We start from the raw sequence: 20,159 nt of genomic DNA on the forward strand, positions 1-20,159 counted from the left end.
TCCAAGCGTGATTGTATCACAGTGTCCTGGCAGCATTGGTCTGGCTTCAGACTCACTTGATTCTATCAAACCATCATTTGAGTTACATCTTACATCAATACAAATGCACATGGAGAACTCACAATACACGATACAATACACGAACACATTCGGCTCATAATATAATATTATTTTGGTGCAATATTTATACTATCATATAATATTTATAATATATTAATGCATGGAACAATTCAATATATTTTGTGGTACTATTGTAAACAGCTTTACAGAGATGTATATATTCGGAATAGAAATTATACATTTATGCCTAATGAATAAGCCAAAGTGGACAGTAGCAAGGAAAATCTCTCTGAGAACATGAGGAAGAAACCTTGAAAAACAACAAACTCGCTAGGAAACCCATCCTCATCTGGAGGACATTGGACAGTGAGAATATATATAATTTCCTTTCTTTAACTGTACACTACGTATAGAGTCAATTGCAATTGTGCAACCAGGAGCTTTTGGGCAACTTCTAAATATGAGCATCATCGAAATTTCTGAATTAATTTTAGTTTTAATATGAAGTCTTTCCTGGTGAAGTTGCTGCTGAAAAAATAATGCAAGGCTAGTCAGATTATATAAGACACAAGGAACGCTCAATCAAATCTCCCTGCTGCTTGTCTGGTAGACAGGAGAAACTCTGGAGCAAGAATGGTAAATAAATTGGCGTTCTGTAGAGTCACAAATGTACATAATACATTTCTAATATTTTACAGGGCAGTTTTCTGGGTTCAAAGAAGAGTCAGTCCAACGTAAATACATGACAGAATATTTTTTTTACAGAGATCATGACTCAAGGTATAGTTAGCTATCACCTGACAAAATTGCAGCATCTAGACATGTCCTGGAAGAAAAATGAAGGATAAGAAAATTAAGTCAGAACATGACGACCATCAGAAAAACAGGCTTTGCATGCAAAATGTCATAAATCCCATCCATCTGGTCTGTTTCATTGACAGATCTGATGGTTGAATTGTGTTGGCCAGTAAGATAATCCGGTCATACTGCCTGGGGCCTAGTGTCAGTTTCTCAAAAGGAATTTTTAAGTCATTGTTCCCTTTATCTGAGCGATTTCATCTGAAGAAACACTAGTGCTAAAAAGAAAGAAAAACATCCTAAAATTCTGTCGGCCGCAAAGTATATCTACGTCGACTTGCCCTGCCAAAATCATTCTAATTCGAATACATACTTTTATATACACAAAAATATATGGGACAGTAAAAGGCCATTCATTCATTCATCTTCTACCGCTTAGCCGAACTACCTCGGGTCACGGGGAGCCTGTGCCTATCTCAGGCGTCATCGGGCATCAAGGCAGGATACACACTGGATGGAGTGCCAACTCATTGCAGGGCACACACACACTCATTCACTCACGCAATCACACCAATCAACCTACCATGCATGTCTTTGGACCGGGGGAGGAAACCGGAGTACCCAGAGGAAACCCCCAAGGCACGGGGAGAACATGCAAACTCCACACACACAAGGTGGAGGCAGGAATCGAACCCCGACCCTGGAGGTGTGAGGCGAACGTGCTAACCACTAAGCCACCATGCCCCGAAATGTGCCATTCAAGAACAGCAAAAAGATCAACAAAAAAAATCTAAAAGTTTCTACATGCTGTAGTTTTTCAAAGAGAACAAGAAAGTCTTGAGACCTTTTTATACACCACTGTGGCGATGCAATGTCTTCTAATCAGAATATATTACAGCCAAGCCCTGCTTTTCTAAATTGATTAATCATTGAGCTTGGAGGACTTGATTATATTACAAAATTGCTTTTCAGATGCGAAGCCCCTTAAGGATTTGCCATGTAATTCATCCATTCACTCACACACAATCTGCTTTTGTGTGCATCATTGTTAATGTATGTGGACTATCCTGACTATCACATATCACCCATTTGTAGATCTTACCAAAACTGTTGGTCCTAATTTGGAAGAACACAACTGTCTAATCTAGAAGAGTGTATGGGTGTATGGTATGATGGCCAGGTGTCCACAAACTGTTGGCTGTATTAGGGCCGTTCATACCGTGCTTAATCTCCGGATTATGGTCGTTCTCAAACGTGTTTTTAACCGCAGGAAGAGAAACATTTTACACTTGTAATTTAGAAGAGGAGTTAGCACAGCTTTTTACCCAGGGTTATAAAACACTGCTCTGAAGCAGGATTAGCAACACTTTTATAGTGTTAATGCTGCAGTGCGGTGAGATTATTCAGAGTTTGAATGTCACAGCTAGATGTTTAGCAGCAGACACCCTCATATAACGTGAAAACCAGGACGTGACAACCAACAATTAACTAAAGCCAAGAGCCAGGCAGCAAAACACTGAACATCAAGGAAGTGTGTGCTGTAGTGAGGGGGACACATGTGACACTGAAAAATTACCGTTCGATATCAACGAACACCTGGTCAAATACACAACAAACATAAAAAACTTAATAAAATAACAATACATATTCGTGAGCAGATCGCCAGGCAGGTCTTTTTTTTTCTCACTGATGCCAAAGGGTGAGACAAGCCTTTATTTAAAGCAGTCACTGGTTGTATAATTCCTATCATGGTTGTTGTTAACGCTGGGTATGAGCAGTGTAGAAATGTGAAACAAGACAACACAGTATTCTGTTTAAGTATTTCAAGTGTGAAAATCCCTGTGAAAGTATCTCAACTTTATTTTTACCAATTTTTTTTTAACAGTTTTTTTATTTTGGAAATGTTCACTCACGTAGCTACTAACACATGGTGTGATGGATCTAAACCAGTGATGGACCTAAAACAGATTTCCTGCACCTTTGTGCTCCATGAAAAAGCACAAGAGCATCATTTGCATCAATTCCACAGTGTGTCCTTGTTCAAAGACAAAACCCCTCACTTTGATGATAAAACCCATCCTCCAACTGAACAGTGTAATGGACAATGCTCTTGAACAAAGTGTGAAGTATCATCATCTTTCCCCAGCTTCTGATTGATTGTTCGCTGTAGTATTACTCTTAAGGGGTGGTTTCATTTATTTGCTAGCCCTCTGGGCAAGTGGAAGCTTCTGTACAGTTCTGTGATTTCCCAGAAAAGGATTGTAGTTTCTGGGGAAGTTGTGTTGATATATTTTCATATTTTGGAAGACTTGGAAGACACTTATTTAACAGTTATGATCATATGGTTTAATTGAATTGCAATTCAGGACAATAAAAAGAAAAACAGCACAGAATAAAAATCTTCAAAAAAAAAAGATTCATCAGATTCTTTTCTTCAGTTTTCACCAACAACTTTATTGAAATGGAGGGATTTTAGTTATCTAAAATCGGTGGTTCTAGCCATCAAAACTCGAATGTGCTCCGTGTGATCTGAGTCAACCTGCACACCTGCATGAGGGACATTTGGGATGATTAGGTACGCATTAAAAGCTCATTCAACGTGCAATGATTGGCTCCTGAATTAGATTCTACAGTGAAAGAAAACAGGTTTCCCGCTGTGATGCCAGATGTGTCCACTGAGCAGTGTGCTTTCATAGCAGGGTCTGACATACAGTATGTATACAGTATGAATTCCTTCTCCTAAATAAAAAATAAAATAAAATAAACGAAAGTGAATACAAATAATAAGAGGTAATAGAATGTGATGTGCACACTATTGTGTATCCTGGGTGATCGGATCTTAAATGGACACTCTGAACGTTATCAAATGTGTCTCAAAGGCTTATTGTGATCTAAGTCAAGAGTCAAGAAGCTTTTATTGTCATTTCAACCATACAGTATATAGCTGGTGCAGTACACAGTGAAATGAGACAACGTTTCTCCAGGATCATGGTGCTACATTAAACAACACAGAACTAGGAAATAAGTACATAAAGTATACATAAGGTACTTATACATCCAATCACTCAACCCACATTTTAAGGTAGTTTGAGATATACTGTATATGGTCAAATGACATTTGAGGTATAAATGCAAAAGTGTTGCATCTTGAACTGCAAAGAAAATCCCAACAAATCGACATTGTGATTATCTCCCTAGTCGGAGAATAAGTAACTGCTGTGAAACAGTCTGATTTTTTTTGTTACTACCCATTTGAAACAACCTCTACATTGACATAAAATAAAACAGGCCAGACATTTCTGCTGAAAACAAATGACTGTTGTAATAAATGCACTCCAGACGCAGGAGACGTATTCGTAAAGCCAGGTGTGAATAGCTATATACATCTCGCTGTCTACTCGTGATCAGATCCCTGGAGACACCTGATCATGGATATTAACACCTGATGTGGACAGGACCTATGTGTTATTTCTGTTTGTTTTTGTTTTTTTTTCAGCATTATGTGAGTGAGAAATCCAAACTGTTGTTATTTACCCATTTTGACCTCAACCTACTTATTATTTACAGGTTGAACTGTCTAATTTACACTTGTTTGCCCATCAGATGACCTTTATCCTGTTTTAATTATTCTAATTATTACCATTTTTTTAATATATATTTTGTTTAATAATAGAAAAACCCTTCATTGCAGCTGTTTGTTCACATCCTGACAATATGAACATTTACAACAGAGAAGAAATGTAAAACTGTTCTCATTCAGCTCTACTGAATTGCTGATTGATATAATATAATACAATTTTCCTTGGTTCTCTACTTTTGCATAGAAATAAGTAAAAATAGAAAGATGACACTATTAAAAATAAAATGAAAAAGTAACACCTTTCTCACATTCCCAGTTTTTTGTGTATCCATTAAAAACTGCTATGTTTAGATCTGCTCATGCTCTGAGAGCCCCATTCATGAAGGACCTTTCATTTTTTTTCCGAGCTGTTCCTTCAGTATTAGCATTTTATTTTCAGTACAACATGACTCATTTTATATTCAAATGAAGCTTTCCTTCATGTGAAGGCCATTTGCATCTGATTGCTTACATGATGATGTACGTTTCCGATGCCTTTGATCCTGTCCTTCCTGTCCTAGGCATTGTCTTCACTGAAATGCTATTTGAAATTGATTAACATTTGAAGACTAGTTTTGTTGTGTGGCGGGAAGGCCGTGAATGGAGGACGGGTGGTTTTTATTTTTTGTTTTTGTTGCCAGTGAGTCATCCTCGGTTGTCCACAAATATTTTAACTGTAGTCAATATTAGTGCTTGATTATAATTCTACTTTACCAGGAACGGTGTAAGTGACCTCTTGTCCTGACACTCGAGCTGTAAATGACTCTAATAGAGGAATCGGATCATAGCCTACTTTCATAACACTGCAGCAAAATCATGTTATGCCCCACTGCAATGAACAGCTCTAGCGTGCGAGAGACTTAAAGTGTTTACTAAATCCAGACAATTGACCGTTATGATACTTCCATCAGTCACCAGGCTACTGCTTTGCACACGATAAGAGTTTTTTATTTAATTCTATCCATTTTTTAGTGAAGACATGGTACATAAACACAGCTATAACTCAAAGACAGTATGATTTTTTTTAAACTACAGCATTCTTTAATGCTCAAATCTGATTGGTCAATTAAATATATATTGGTTAAATAAAATTCCTAGACAAGCAGCTTGGACAGCAGCACCATCTATAATTTGATGCACTTGTTCAAAAAAGTTATCAATTCTATTCCAACAACATTTTTTTTTATATGGTGAAGTTTTCTTTAAGGAGATTTAGTATTTATTTTGGGTTTTCTTTCTCCAGTTTCTGGAGTTTTCTGACATGGTACCAGAGGCACAGTGGTTTAAAGCTTAGCATGTTCACCTTGCACTGCCAAAGTTGGGGGTTTGACTCCGGTGTGTGTGAAGTTTTTCCTTTGGGTTCTTCATTTTCCTTCTCCAGTCCAAAGACATGGCTTGAGGCTGATTGGCATCTTTAAATTCTCTAAATTGTGAACAGGTGTGACTGTGACTGTGCCTTGCGATGAGTTGGCACCTTTTCCACAGTGTCACCTGCCTTGTATCCCGAGTCCCCTGTTACTTACCTACATACTTCAGGCTTCCTTTGATCATACAGTATGTACGATAAGCGCTACAAAAAAAGGACAGGTGACATGGGTTCGGAGGACATTCAGCATGGAGATTTATGTATTTAATTATTTCTCTGTAACATGATTTATAGCTTCTACAGTATGTTAGCATTACATATAACTATAAAAGAATAAAAAATATGATATAAAAAGTGTAAGCATTACAAAGTATTATAGCATAAAATGGGCTTTGTGATGTTCTGCTATAGGCTGTTGATTATGTTCCTCTGTCATATTTTCTTCCTCTGTCATATTTTCTTCCTGTTATTTATATAGTGTTCTATTTAATGCATCATTGTACCTCACATTATAATATACCCAGTATTTCAGTATACAGTTTAGCTGAGCGTGTGTGCAGGTACTCATAGAACACTACCACACTGATATTCAAGCACTTTTTATAAATTCTTATGACCTACATTTCACTTATTTTATGCACTTTTATGCATGCACAGCTATAATAGAGGTGCACTAGATCTCTCACCGACAATAATTTAATGATCTCTCCTCCATCAGCCAACATCGCTCTGAAACCATCAAAGGATTGAACTCTCTCTCTCTCTCTATCTCTCTCTCTGTCTCTCTCTCTCTCTCTCTCTCTCTCTCTCTCTCTCTCTCTCTCTCTCTCTCTCACACACACACAAACACACACACACACATCTCAACCAGGCCATATTATTGCATCAAATATATCTTAATTAAGCTGCTATCTATACAGTTTGGTTGCTAATCAGTGTGCACCACATACAGTATACTATCACCAGTGTTACTACTGTTAATGATATTACGAATATTTTACATTATATGTGGTAGCATTGAACATGTAGAATGTCTATAAGGTCTAAAGATGTATGCCCTGATTGCAGATTTCGATTAACTGACCTGGATCTGAAAGAACCTGTGACATGGAACTGACCCTCACTGTGACAGCTGGCATTGAATCAATGATTTGGTGGTTTGCATTAAATTGTGTACTCTTATGCATGGACTCCAAAACCAAACATGAAATAAAAGAACGTGTTAAAGTTATCTACAGCACCTTGCCAGAAGATGTCCTCTATCAACATATAGTATTTTAATCGAGCTAACTACATGATTAGATTTATTAAACTTGTCACTTCACCTGATTGCTTGAACACACCTTGCATCTCACATGACTGTCTTCACCTGATCCACTTTAATGTTTAATGAGCTCTAGTATTAAAGTGTCGCAATCAGCTCTCAAGTTCAGTAGTCACAGTATTTTGTTTTGTTTTAATACTACATGCTAAAAAATATGTAAATGTGTGGTCGGTCAAATGCAGAGAACATACTGTGGAAAGTTTATTTAAAAATAATAATGTCTTTTTATTCCGTTTATTAAACTTCATGTAAATAAGATTCTAATCTCAGTATATTAAATTATCAGGAACTGTTGACAATGATCAGTTCACAGTGTAAAGTATGGCAGAATGCCAGGGACCTGAGTTCGATCTTCATTTCAGGTAAGAGCGGAAAGTGTAATTTTATTCTGGAAATATATACATAATTAATTAATCTTGCTAATTCATGTATGAAAAGGAACTGTGTTAGTGTAGCTCAATTCAAAGGTGAGGAACTGATGTACGAGTTAAATAAATTTAAAAGACTTTTTTACTGTAGGTGAAATTTCCATCAGTAGGAACATCCTTGCAAGATTTTATAATGTAATCCGTCTACGTTAATAGGCTACTATGTGCATTACTCATGCTCATGCTATATAATTCAATCTTGTATTCATAAATGTGTTTGAGTGAAGTTAAATATCGTCGCTGTCGGGCGGAATCCTCGTATCTCCAAAACCGTTATTTTTCAGGAAATTAAAAAAACGCTGTACCTTATCTGCAGTGCACAGGGTTTAGTCCGCGTTGCAGTGGATTGTCTTGCGCTAAATTCCTGTCCCCAGACGAGCACCAGAACTAGCGGGGGTCAAGATTTTTTTTTCTTTGAGCACAGTGTTTTGAAGACATTTACCTCAGAAGACGTGTTGATTCGTTGCGACTCTTATTAAGGAGAAATATGCCACGAATCTCTCCTGCGGAGTGAGGAAGAGGTGGATAGTTGAAGTGTCCAATGGAGTTATGAGATTTGCGCTCAAGATATTTTCAAGACTTTAGATTGGTTAATAACTTGTAAAAATAACAGACCCACGTGGTGAATGACCAATAGCATCGATATGTGAAAAAATATGATATTGACCAAATTTGGACATATGAGGTTTCCGCCCGACAGCGACGATATAAGCAATGAAATCAAACTTTAATGAGAACATAATATTTTTATGTACTCTATGGTTTTTAAGTTTCTTACATCTGACATACATATAATCTTTTAACAGAAGCCAACTTGAGTAAACACAAAATGCAGCTTATCAAATATCTTATATTTATTGATGGACAATAAAATTCAACCTCGTCTTCCCCTCTGAGAACAAGTAATTGTTATTTTAGTACTCAATCAAGTAATTAGCCAAATGTAACTGATAATTGGGTTTAATAAGGCTACACATGGCCAGGCGTAATTACTGCCATCTCTGTTCAATCTATACAGTACTTAAATCAATGTGAACCTTTCTCACAAGAACTGAGAATGAAAGTTATACCTTTCTGTATATCAGTCTGGAACTAGAACCATTAAAAGTTTCTGGGACTCCAACAAAGCACAGTGAGAGCCATTATCTCCAAATGGAGAAAACGGGGAACAGCTGAGTCTACCCAGACCCCATCTAAGGAACTGCAGGCTTCGCTCAACTCAAGTAAGGTCAGCTTTCATGAGTCCAATGTGTGAAAAGACTTGGCAAAAAATAGTATCCCTGGGAGACCTGTAAGGCAAACATCACTGCTGGCTAAGAGAAACAGCAAGGTGTAGTTGGTGAGACAAGCCTTTTAGTATAATGTTCTGTTCTACACTGAAAAAAAGGATTTGTGCTCATTCTGATTTGAAAAAAATATGTATAGTTTTATCGAACCATTTTATTGCTTTTACTACCATATCACAGCACCAACTGCTAATTTTAAATGATTTATCAGGCATTTAGCAGCTAGTATGTAATTTTGACATTAAGTTTTGAACATGCTTTTTCAATCGTTGTTGTTTTTTCCCCAAGAATGTGCTTTTCCTTTCTTACAGAATAGTCTTTCTAGATTATATTAAGCAATATAACTCCAGCTAGCATTCATGAAGCACTTGCTTTGATATATATATAAAGTAAGATTACATCCATTTTAAGAGCTTTTTATGGAACTATAACCATGAGCATTGTTTCTACAAATGTTGAAAATGTATTGTTTTATCTACTGTTGCTGCAAATGCTATGAAATTCTCCAAGCAATTATATTACAGTACACATCAGTGTTGTATAAAGTACTAGAAAGCAATACTTCAGTAAAAGTGCAAGTATCGTACTAGAAAAAGACTTTGGTAGAAGTGAAAGTTACCTTTTAGAATATTACTCAAGTAAAAGTCTTAAAGTATCTGATATATACTGTACTTAAGTATCAAAAGTAATTTTCGGATATTTAATGTACTTAAGTGTTTGAAGTAAAAGTAAAAAGTAAAATTTCAGTGATTTTCGGTAGGCATAAGAGGCACTTCATCCGGTAGGGAGAATCTGTCATTCCAATGTACAGAAACATTATTTGCAAATACGGCCACGGGTTTATAACGTTATCTTCTTCACCCTGTTCACCGAGTTCACCACTATCGTCGGTGTGGTCGCCTACGATAACGGGAGGTCCTCCAGTAGGTGCTTCCATGGTGGTTTCAGTTGTGCTTCTGCCTCCTTTAGCAACATTACACTGAAATAGAGCGTGCGGAGCATAATGTGATCTAGGAGCAGTGATTCGCCAAACCTCCCTTATTGCAGTCGAACACATTTCTTCTGATTTTATTTTGCAGTAACGAGTAACGAAGATGCTTAGTGGAAATATATCGGAGTAAAAGTATACATTTTATCTAGGAAATGTAGTGGAGTAAAAGTGAAAGTTGACATAAATTTAAATAGTGAAGTAAAGTACAGATACGTGAAATTTCTACTTAAGTACAGTAACAAAGTATTTGTACTCCGTTACATTACAACACTGGTACACATACAGTGTCCAACCGGTCAGGTTCTTTTTAATCCTTTAAATTGCATAGTGAGGCTCTCATCTAAATGGGATTGTATGGACAGAGAAGGAAATAAACGACTTTTTTTATTCAGTAAGAAGGAGCCAACTAAGTCAATTGTAGTCAATTTTTCAGAATTTTTGTTTCCTGTCTTATACTAAGGACATAGTAAGAATTTAGATTAGACTTCCTCATGCTGGATATGATGTCATAGGTAAGTTTCTACTTGCCGTAGTTTAAATATTTCATGGGCAGGATTTCTACAAGAGTCATTAATATTGATCCAAACATTGATTAGAGGGTAAATATCACCTCAGAGTCCTTTTATTACTAACAATACTGCATTATTTTGGTTTTAATTTCCATTTTCTTTTATGTGCTGTAGTAAACTTTATTAGCAGACACAGTCATAGACTGATAGTTACAGGACAATAACTAAAACATGACAACAGTCCATGATTTCATTGACATTATTAGTGGTAAAAAGCTTTTAACCCTTTTTATGTGTACACAAATCGATTTATTGGACATTTTCAATCAGTTTAAAGAAATTAATTATTTTCTGGCTGCAAGTCTGATATATAAAACGAGTCAGGATACTGTTGGCTTTCAGTGTGAGTCGTGTGTGTTCCTTTCTGTTGATAATCTTACACAGAATGGTAATGGATGAAGATAATACCTTCACACTTGGGGCATCTCACAGAGCAGAAATGGGATTTATTATCACCATTTACTTTGAAGATAGAAACATTTCTGTGAAAAAAAGAAATGTTTAAAAAAATTTACTGGCAAGGAGCAAATTTAAATTCAAGGAAACCATGTGGGATATAGCAAGTAATTTCATTTCTTCTGAGTGAACCGGAAAGGCAACAGTGGAAGAACAAGCCAATAGAAACAAAAGGGTATGCAGTGGACTTGTGTTTCTTAGATTTCTTTTTACGATTTGCAGAATGTATTTTCATTTCATAGTTATGCAAAAGATAAGGAAAGAAGTGCTAGTTGAAGTGTTTCCTGAAGAAGTAGGTCTTCAACCGCCGCTTGAAAATAGCCAGTGACTCAGCTGTCCGGACCTCTAGGGGAAGTTCATTCCACCACCTTGGTGCCAGTACAGAGAAGAGTCTTGCCTCTTACCCTGAGAGATGGTGGAACCAGTCGAGCAGTGCTGGTAGATCGGAGGGTGCGGGGTGCAGTGCGCGGAGTGATGACAGATTTGTGACAACACCATGCACATAGGCACAATAACTAATCCACCTAATGGTTGTTTGAGGTGGGAGGAAATTGAGAACGCATAGGAAACCCGCACAAACCTAAGGAGACTGTGGAAGAGCTAGACATGTTGAGATGACAACGTTTCTCCCTGAAACCAACATGTCTCCTTGATGTTCCATTATTTAAGCTAATATTATATTAATATGTGCTTAACAATTGCTATCAAACCCCCTCCATAATACCTGACTGACATTCTTTACAAACCCAACACTTATGATTATAGTCTATAAAATGAATTAAAGTGAAACTGACACTGCACTCAGAACCTAATACTGACATCTTTATTTCAATTTGGACAAATTTGTAAGACTTTACCAAAGCCAAGTAAAGTAAACATTATAAATGACTAAAGTTAGAACCACATTTAGTAACTGTAGCATTTATTCCAACTTAATTTTTAGTTATTTTATGTGCTATCCTAAAAAAATGCCCACAGTTAAAAGCACAGTTTAAATGATTAGCTGACCAAGCACTCGACTATTATGTTTAGAGCTGTTCACTTAACTAAACTCTGATCGGAGTTGAAGGTCAGAGGACACATTTATCCATTATAATCCACAGTCTTGAGGAAGAATCACACAGCTAAGTAGTTTGGTTCCTTATATATAAAACATCAAATGCTGTGGAATAGGATGAGACTTCTCTCTCTCTCGCTCTCTCTCGCTCTCTGTCTCTCACTCACTATCTCACTCACCCTGTTTTGCATCACTCTCTCTCACTCATTGCCCCTCTCACTCCCCCACTCTGCTTTGTATCCCTCTCTCTCTCTGTTGCTATATATAGAAAGCCATTTTGCCTTGTTCAGCATTCTCTGGATTTGTAAAGCTAATCTTGGATTTTGCAGCGGTTGCTTTTACAGCCCACCAGCAGAAGAGAAGGAAGATGAATAGTGGTGCAGTGAGCCAGGATTCAATCAACAGCAACACACTATAAATATTCACCTCAAGTCTCATTGTAATTAACTAATATGTTGGGATGGGCTTCCAGAACCTACACCTACAGAGAGACGCTATTTCTGAGCTGTTATGTTATTTGTTGTATTGGAGTCACACGCTTGAATGCATGCTATAAAAAATCTGCACATAATCTCTGAAGAGGGAATGTGATTTAAGCATCAACAGAGGGTTTATTCAAAGAAATATTCGCAAAAGAAATACAAGTAAGTACAATGAAATGGAATGTGCCAAATCATGGAGCATATTCTATACTTATAATCAGGATGATTAGAGGCTCTTAATGTCATCCATTTACTCTGTATTTCACTGTACCTGTCAATAAACAAAGGAGAAAGCTGGAGTGACTAGAAAATGAAATACATCTCAAAACATCTACAGAAAATGAACTATATCTCAAAAAGATGTTTTTAGTCATTTTTATATGGCTCTCATTATGGAATGACAATAACTATTAGGCCTTACATTGTCAGAATGTCTGTTATTTTTTTTATTCCAGAAAGTTATTTTACATTTACATTCATTTAGCAGACATTCTCATCCAGAGTGACTTATTTCATTTTCACAGCTGAGCAATCCAGGGTTAAGGGCCTAGCTCAGGGGCCCAGCAGTGGCAGCTTGGTGGCTCCGGGATTCAAACTTACGTCCCTCCGATCAGTAGTCCAACACCTTAAACACTAGTCTACCACATCCTGCATGCAGTGGCTGCATGCATCAGATTCAAAACACTGATGCTTGCTTACAAAGCCAAAAAGGTCCGGATCCCACTTACCTCAAAGCTCTTATCATTCCTCGCACTGCATCTCACTATCTCAGATCAACCAGCACTGCTCGACAGGTCCCATCATCTCTCAGGGTAAGAGGTATGTATACAGCAAGACTCTTTTCTGTTCTGGCACCGGGATGGTGAAATGAAATTCTCCTAGATGTCCGAACAGCTGAGTCAATGGCTATCTCCAAACAACGAGTGGAGACCTACCTCTTCCTGAAACAATAAAAAATTGTAAAAATTAAAATAACAAACAGTTTTAGGTTGATGGTATTCTAAGTCTGTAACGTAGTGAACTAGTGTTGATGTATTCATCGATAGAGACTTAAAAGCACTTTTGTATGTTGCTCTGGATAATGGGGTCTGCCAAATGCCATAAATGTAAATGTAAACATCCCACATCGCTTTTCAATGTCAGCCAGTAGATTTCAAGGGTTTCATTGAGTTTCAATGAAAAGGATATTTTCACCAGACAACAAGAAGAAACAAGTAGAACACAAAGGTAGAATTTGTAGTATTTCCACCGGTGGAAACTGAGGATATGTTCACTTAAAGTGATAGTAAACCTTATTGTACAGAGAGTAAATGAAATGTTACATAAATCTAAAATGTCTCCCTATCTTATCACCAACAAGTCAAATACTGCATTAATATTAATCACCTAGCTAGCTTGCAGTGTTAATGTACATGGATGTTATTTTGGTTAGCTAGAAAAAAGATTGCTGTTGTTAGCTAATGTAAAACACTGTTATTAGCAGAGCTAACACTATTATTAGCCAAAGTAACACTCTATTGTTAGCTTAGGTAGCCTATTATTATCATCTAAGGCAACACTATATTGTTAGCTTAGGTGATTCTTTATTGTTAGCTGTGGTAACAGTGTATTGTTAGCTAAGTTAATACTCTGGTGTTAGCTAAGCTTACATGATTGTTAGCTGCAGGTCCACTTTATTGTTTGCTGTGGTAATAGTATATTGTTAGCTAAGTTAATACTCTGGTCTTAGCTAAACTTACATTAAAATAACATTTACATTCATAACATTTTTCAGATGCCTTTGTCTAGAACGACTTACATTTATCTAATTTATGCAGTTATTCTGATCAGAAGTCCAACAACTGAACCACTTAGCTAGCACAGTCAACAAATCTATTATAAACTATGGTAACACTCTATTGTTAGCTAACACTCTATTATTAGTTATGGCAAGACCTTTTGTTAGGTAAGATAACACTATTATTAGCTATAATACCATGCTATTTTTGGCTAACACCCTATTATTATATATAGTAGCACTCTGTTGTTAGCTAACACTCATTTTTGGGGATATACTTTATTGTTATCTAAGATAACACTATTATTAACTATGATAACATGCTATTGTTTTCTAATATGCTATTCTTAGTTTTATTGTTAGCTAACACTATATTGTTACACTCATTAACTAAGGAAACACTGTCATGTGATAAACATTGTGATTCTGTATGCTGTGTATATATATATATATATTTTTTTTTTAAAATTTCCTGCTATCAAACAGCTCCCACATTACTGTAAGCACTCTGTACTGTTTTCATGCAGCATTGCAGTGCACTTCACTACACTTCACTGAATTGCACTGGATCGTAACCAGGTCTCTGATTCTGGAGAACAGATGTTTCCTTTTAAAAACTTTGAAGCAGTCTAAGTTTCACACATACATGATCACAGTCCATAATCACAGAGTACACCACAGGGAATAGCAAAGCTTAGCGAGGACCGTTCAAACGTGATGAAAGAAAGAGTTTAGATATATCTTTAGATTTTTTTAGGCTCAAATGTTAAATAATTAATCATAATACATGCTGTTTTTTATTATTTAAAATGACCTGTTTAAGATTAATAGAATTTACATAATGCTTTCCAGGAAAAATAGTCAATCCTGGCTCCTGAATGCATGTTTAATGTGAATACTCAGCTTCGGCTGATCTAGAAAGCAAGTGTAATGTGAGCAGCAAATAAAGAGCAGGAAAAATAAGGCCAGGAATTTTTTTAATAGTTATATCTCTAAATGATTTTTTTCTCTTTTTAGAAGGTACACCAGCAGCTTTAAAACACCATACAGATATGAAAATTGAGAACCTGACGATTTCAAGAAGAAAATGATCTTTTGTCAATGAGGTCTGAAATTTCCTCTGAGAGTTAAAACATGGAAAGCGGAGATGAGTGGAGGTTCTCATCTCATGTCTTCATCTTGATTTGTCCTTAATTATATAAAATAATGAAGTAGATACCATTGTGAGGTACCATGAATTGGCCCATTCATTTCTATGGGGGAATAAGCAAAACAGAGATCTTTTACGAGGTGAGAGTAATTAGAAGTGCAAGTCCATGATTCACAAGCCCAGTTTCCATTACTGAATAGCAGGATTGTCAAAGAGTCCGTTAGCAGAAAGAGAGCATCCCTGTGGACCTTTTAGCTTAACGTAACTAATGCCGTTTCTAATCATTCCAGTGGAGAACGTAGTACTGGCAATACACCACATCCTTTTTACGATCCTGCCAGACTCCGTGAGACACTTTATACAATCTTTTTTGGACCTATTTTATCAGTGGTATTAAGTGCTAAGGGTCCTCTTAAACCAATTTCATACTTATAAAGGAGGCTACAGAGCTTGCTTAAAGTCACATGGAATAAAGAGATCCCGTTTTATGTTTTCACTCTGTTTGAAAGTGGAGTGTTCATTTATTTATTTATTTATTTATTTATTTACACAAGGCATTTCATGGCTGACAGCAAACAAATCTAACTATCTGAAGCCTCAGTGCTAGAAGGTTGTTTACTTTATTAGAGCATGTTGCTGTCTGTCATATTGTATGTCAAAGAGCCTTATAAGATTTACAGGCTCACCCCGTGTTTACTTCCTTTATTGGAAATTCCGAGTTTCCTGCAAGATGGGAACTGTGAGCGTGTGGGCTGGTTGAGACGTCAGTGGGCCGTGGGCTTTGACACAGCAATGGAACTAAAAAAAACACCCATCTGCTCATTTACTTCACACCGCGGGTTGTGAATTCAGTGTGGTGCTGTGGGTATGGGTTGTGTGTGTGTGTACACGCAACCATTTTTTCATTTTCAGAAACCAAAATGATGCGATTATATAACATGTCCACTGTAATTTTAAAAGCATAAAACACTAGAGAACAAATAAAGCAACATATCTTATTAGCGAGGGATAAAAAAAGCCAGTGCATGCTGTTATATGGAAAATAATCAACACCCAGGGGCTGCGATTCAGCCTGCCGTAAAGCACAGGAATTTCTGACTCAGTGAATATTGCAAACAATGCAATGTAAACAATTACATACTGTGGGCAAATTAACACACGTATTCTTTAACGGTTCCAGTTTTGGTGCAAGTGTAGTCTCAGATTCCTGGTCTCAGCTGACAGGAGAGGAACCCGACATGATCTTTTCAATGTATCCTATCAACCTCAAAGTTTGAGGTGTTGTGCATTCTGAGATGCTTTTCTTCTCACCACATTTGTAAAGAGTTTACTCTTTAGTAGTTTTTCTGTAAGCTCAAATAGTCTGATAATTTTCCTCTAATCTCCAACAACAATGCCAAGGTCAAGTCATTCAGATAATATTTTTTCTTCTTTCTCATGCTTAATAATGAGAACATTAACCAAACCTCTTCATGATTTTAATTATTGCACAACAGAAGCCTTTTTTAGGTGTGAAAAGTTTGTATTTGCAAGTGAATGTGTTTTGCAAGAAGACTCTTAAAGGCTTGTATATTTTTTTTACATTTTGAGCTACATTGTTCCAAAAATCATTGACTATACCTTTAATCAGGAATCAAATGCAAAGACAGGCTTGCAGGTCAGTATGATTGGTTGCTATCAGGTTCTACATCTTTTAACCTACATCCTTACAAATGACAAAGAATTATATACAGGGCAGTTTATATTTTATAGACCAATGTGTTTATAGTGTTGGGGCAAATTGTTAAGACTCTAGGATGTTGCTTAAAAGGTTGAGGTTTAAGCCACAGCACCTCCAAGCTACCAATGTTGGGCCCTTGAACAAGGCCCTTATTCTAGTCCTCTCTGCTGCAGGGATGCTGTATCCTGGATGACCCTGTGCTCTAACCCCAACATTCTAGAAAACTGAAGGCTGTGAGGAGGAGGGAAGGATATGCATGTTGTGATTTTCAGTTGTCCACAAACTACAGGTTATAAGATGTAACTGCATGCAAGCATTTTTGTTAAAAAAGGGTACATTTATTGACATTGGAAGCCAACGATTCTCAGCAAGTCAATGACTGGCTAATGAGAATGGTATGGAAGCCTCGAGAGATCATTACATTTCTTAACCCTTAACTAGATTAGATTAGATTAGATTAGATTAGATTAGATTCAACTTTATTGTCATTGTGCAAGGTACAGAGCCAATGAAATGCAGTTAGCATCTAACCAGAAGTGCATAGATGGCTTACATAGATGGTTTACAAGTGGCAGTGTAATAAATAAGGGTATGAGGTTATACAGAAGGTGTAGTAATACTATATATACACATATAACTGAATAAGGGTATATATAGTGTGGTTTTTAATATAAGTATGAAACAGTATAAAGTGTACAAAAGGAATGTCATTATGAATATACAGTACATCTATATATATATACACACAGAATAAACAGAATAAATATGGATAGTTTTTGGGTGGTGCAAGGATGCATGATTTTAAAGTGGTGCAAAATAGTGCAAAACACAGAAGAAAAGTGACTAACCCCAAACATTTTCACTAAATGTGTCTGTGGGATCCTAATTCAATGTCAGTGTTCAACCACTTTCTTTGCATTCAGTTTTCTGGTTCTCTTTCATAAACTAATTAAATTTTGCCTTCACTTTGATTTATTTTTGCACATCTAAAGAAACCGAGCACACGTTTTATTTGACGTAGGTGTCATTTAATGTGTTTTGAGTAGGCAAGAAATAAAACCATATATGAAAAAAATATGTGTGTATAAGGCTGCAGGTGGCAATGTCAATACATAGAATCTCACAAATATCACACTGATTTTTAATTAAAAATAACTGGTAATAGGGATTTTTTTAACCAGCTATGTTTACTTGTTCAAACTTAGCTTCAGAACAGAGGAATTGACCTTGATTTTAAGGTCATTTTTACACTTGTAATTGAGCAAGTGTGCGACGGAGACTGTACAGCACATTAGGTATCAAATATACAAATTTTATTGCTTTCTTCTGGCTTCACATTGCAGAGGAATATCAGCAAATGCAAAATGAAGTAAAGCAATCATGTGGTTCTGGAAGGCCTTAAGATGTAAATGAGAAATGTTTCCTTAGGGCCCATTGTGACAAGGTTTAAATAAACTGGGGGCTGTAACACAGCCTTTAGAGCTGCTATATTTGTTCATACTAATACAAAATTTTCAAAATTCACCAGTTAAATTTAAAAATGATATCAATAGTTGACTCAGTGTTCTGGTCAGTGTATTAAGCATATTCAGATTAGCTCAGTTGGACTAACGATCAAAAGGTTTGGAGTTTATATCCCATCACTGCCAAGCTGTTACTGCTGGGCCCTCGAGCAAGACCCTTATAACCTTCTGTTCAGCTGTATTCATGAGACAAATATAAGTAGCTCTGGATAATAACTCTGCCAAATGTACATATTTTTTACAACCCCCAACCCTGGAGGTGTGAGGCGAACATGCTAACCACTAAGCCACCATGCCCCCACTCTTAACACGATGAATAACTGAATTCTGATTTCCCAGTGAGAAATGTGTATAGTTAATGCTTTTTACTGTAATTTCATTGAATTCTATTTTAATTTATTTAAAATGTTATTATTATTTTAAATAAATATTAGGGGGGCATGGTGGCTTAGTGGTTAGCACGTTCGCCTCACACCTTCAGGGTTGGGGGTTCAATTCCCGCCTCTGCCTTGTGTGTGTGGAGTTTGCATGTTCTCCCCGTGCCTTGGGGGTTTCCTCCGGGTACTCCGGTTTCCTCCCCGGTCCAAAGACATGCATGGTAGGTTGATTGGCATCTCTGGAAAATTGTCCGTAGTGTGTGATTGCGTGAGTGAACGAGAGGGTGTGTGTGCCCTGCGATGGGTTGGCACTCCGTCCAGAGATAGGCACAGGCTCACCGTGACCCGAGGTAGTTCAGATAAGCGGTAGAAAATGAATGAATGAATATATATTAAGGTAAAAAATAATAAAATAATTCAGATGTATGTGTGTTCCTAATAAAGTGGATGGTGAGAGTAGACCAGACTGTTACCTAATACTGTTACTCTGTTGGGGATAGATCTGCATAGACAGCCAATGAACCATGGGAGTGCTGTGGATAGAACCACTTGAAGACTATCTTTAAGACTCAGCTTTGTGCTCGGGTTTTCATAGGTGAACATTTGAAGACTCAGACAGGAAGGAATTAGTGTTAGATCTATAATGAACTCAGAAATGACTTGGTTGCACAATTCCACTCGTATATAATTGTTGTAGAAATGACATTATTTACATTTACATAATTTACTGTCTAGTGTCACCCAGATAAGGATGTGTTTCCCTTCCAAGTCCTTTCAAGGTTTCTTCATCTCATATAATCTCATGGAGTTTTTCCTTGCCATCGCTGCCTCAGGCTTTTTATTAAAGATAGATGTTAGAGACATATAGAATTAAAAAAGTTTATTCTGTTTCTGTACTTCTGTAAAGCTGCTATGAGACAACGTCAATTGTTAAAAGCGCTAGACAAATAAATTGAAAATCGATTAATATATCATACTGTTGTCTGATTATTCCAATTATTCGGTGATAAAAGAAAGACCAACTTTATCAATGACTTAGATACAAGCTTCAATTTGCAAAAATACGCAGTTGAAGTGACACATTTGCACGTTACTTGTATAAGCATTAAACCAAAAGCCACTGGGAATTAATGGAGGAAATGTTTGTACTCTTATGCTGTACAGAGTAAAAAGTGT

This window comes from Tachysurus vachellii, chromosome 18, assembly GCF_030014155.1.
Source record: "Tachysurus vachellii isolate PV-2020 chromosome 18, HZAU_Pvac_v1, whole genome shotgun sequence".
NCBI lineage: Eukaryota > Metazoa > Chordata > Actinopteri > Siluriformes > Bagridae > Tachysurus > Tachysurus vachellii.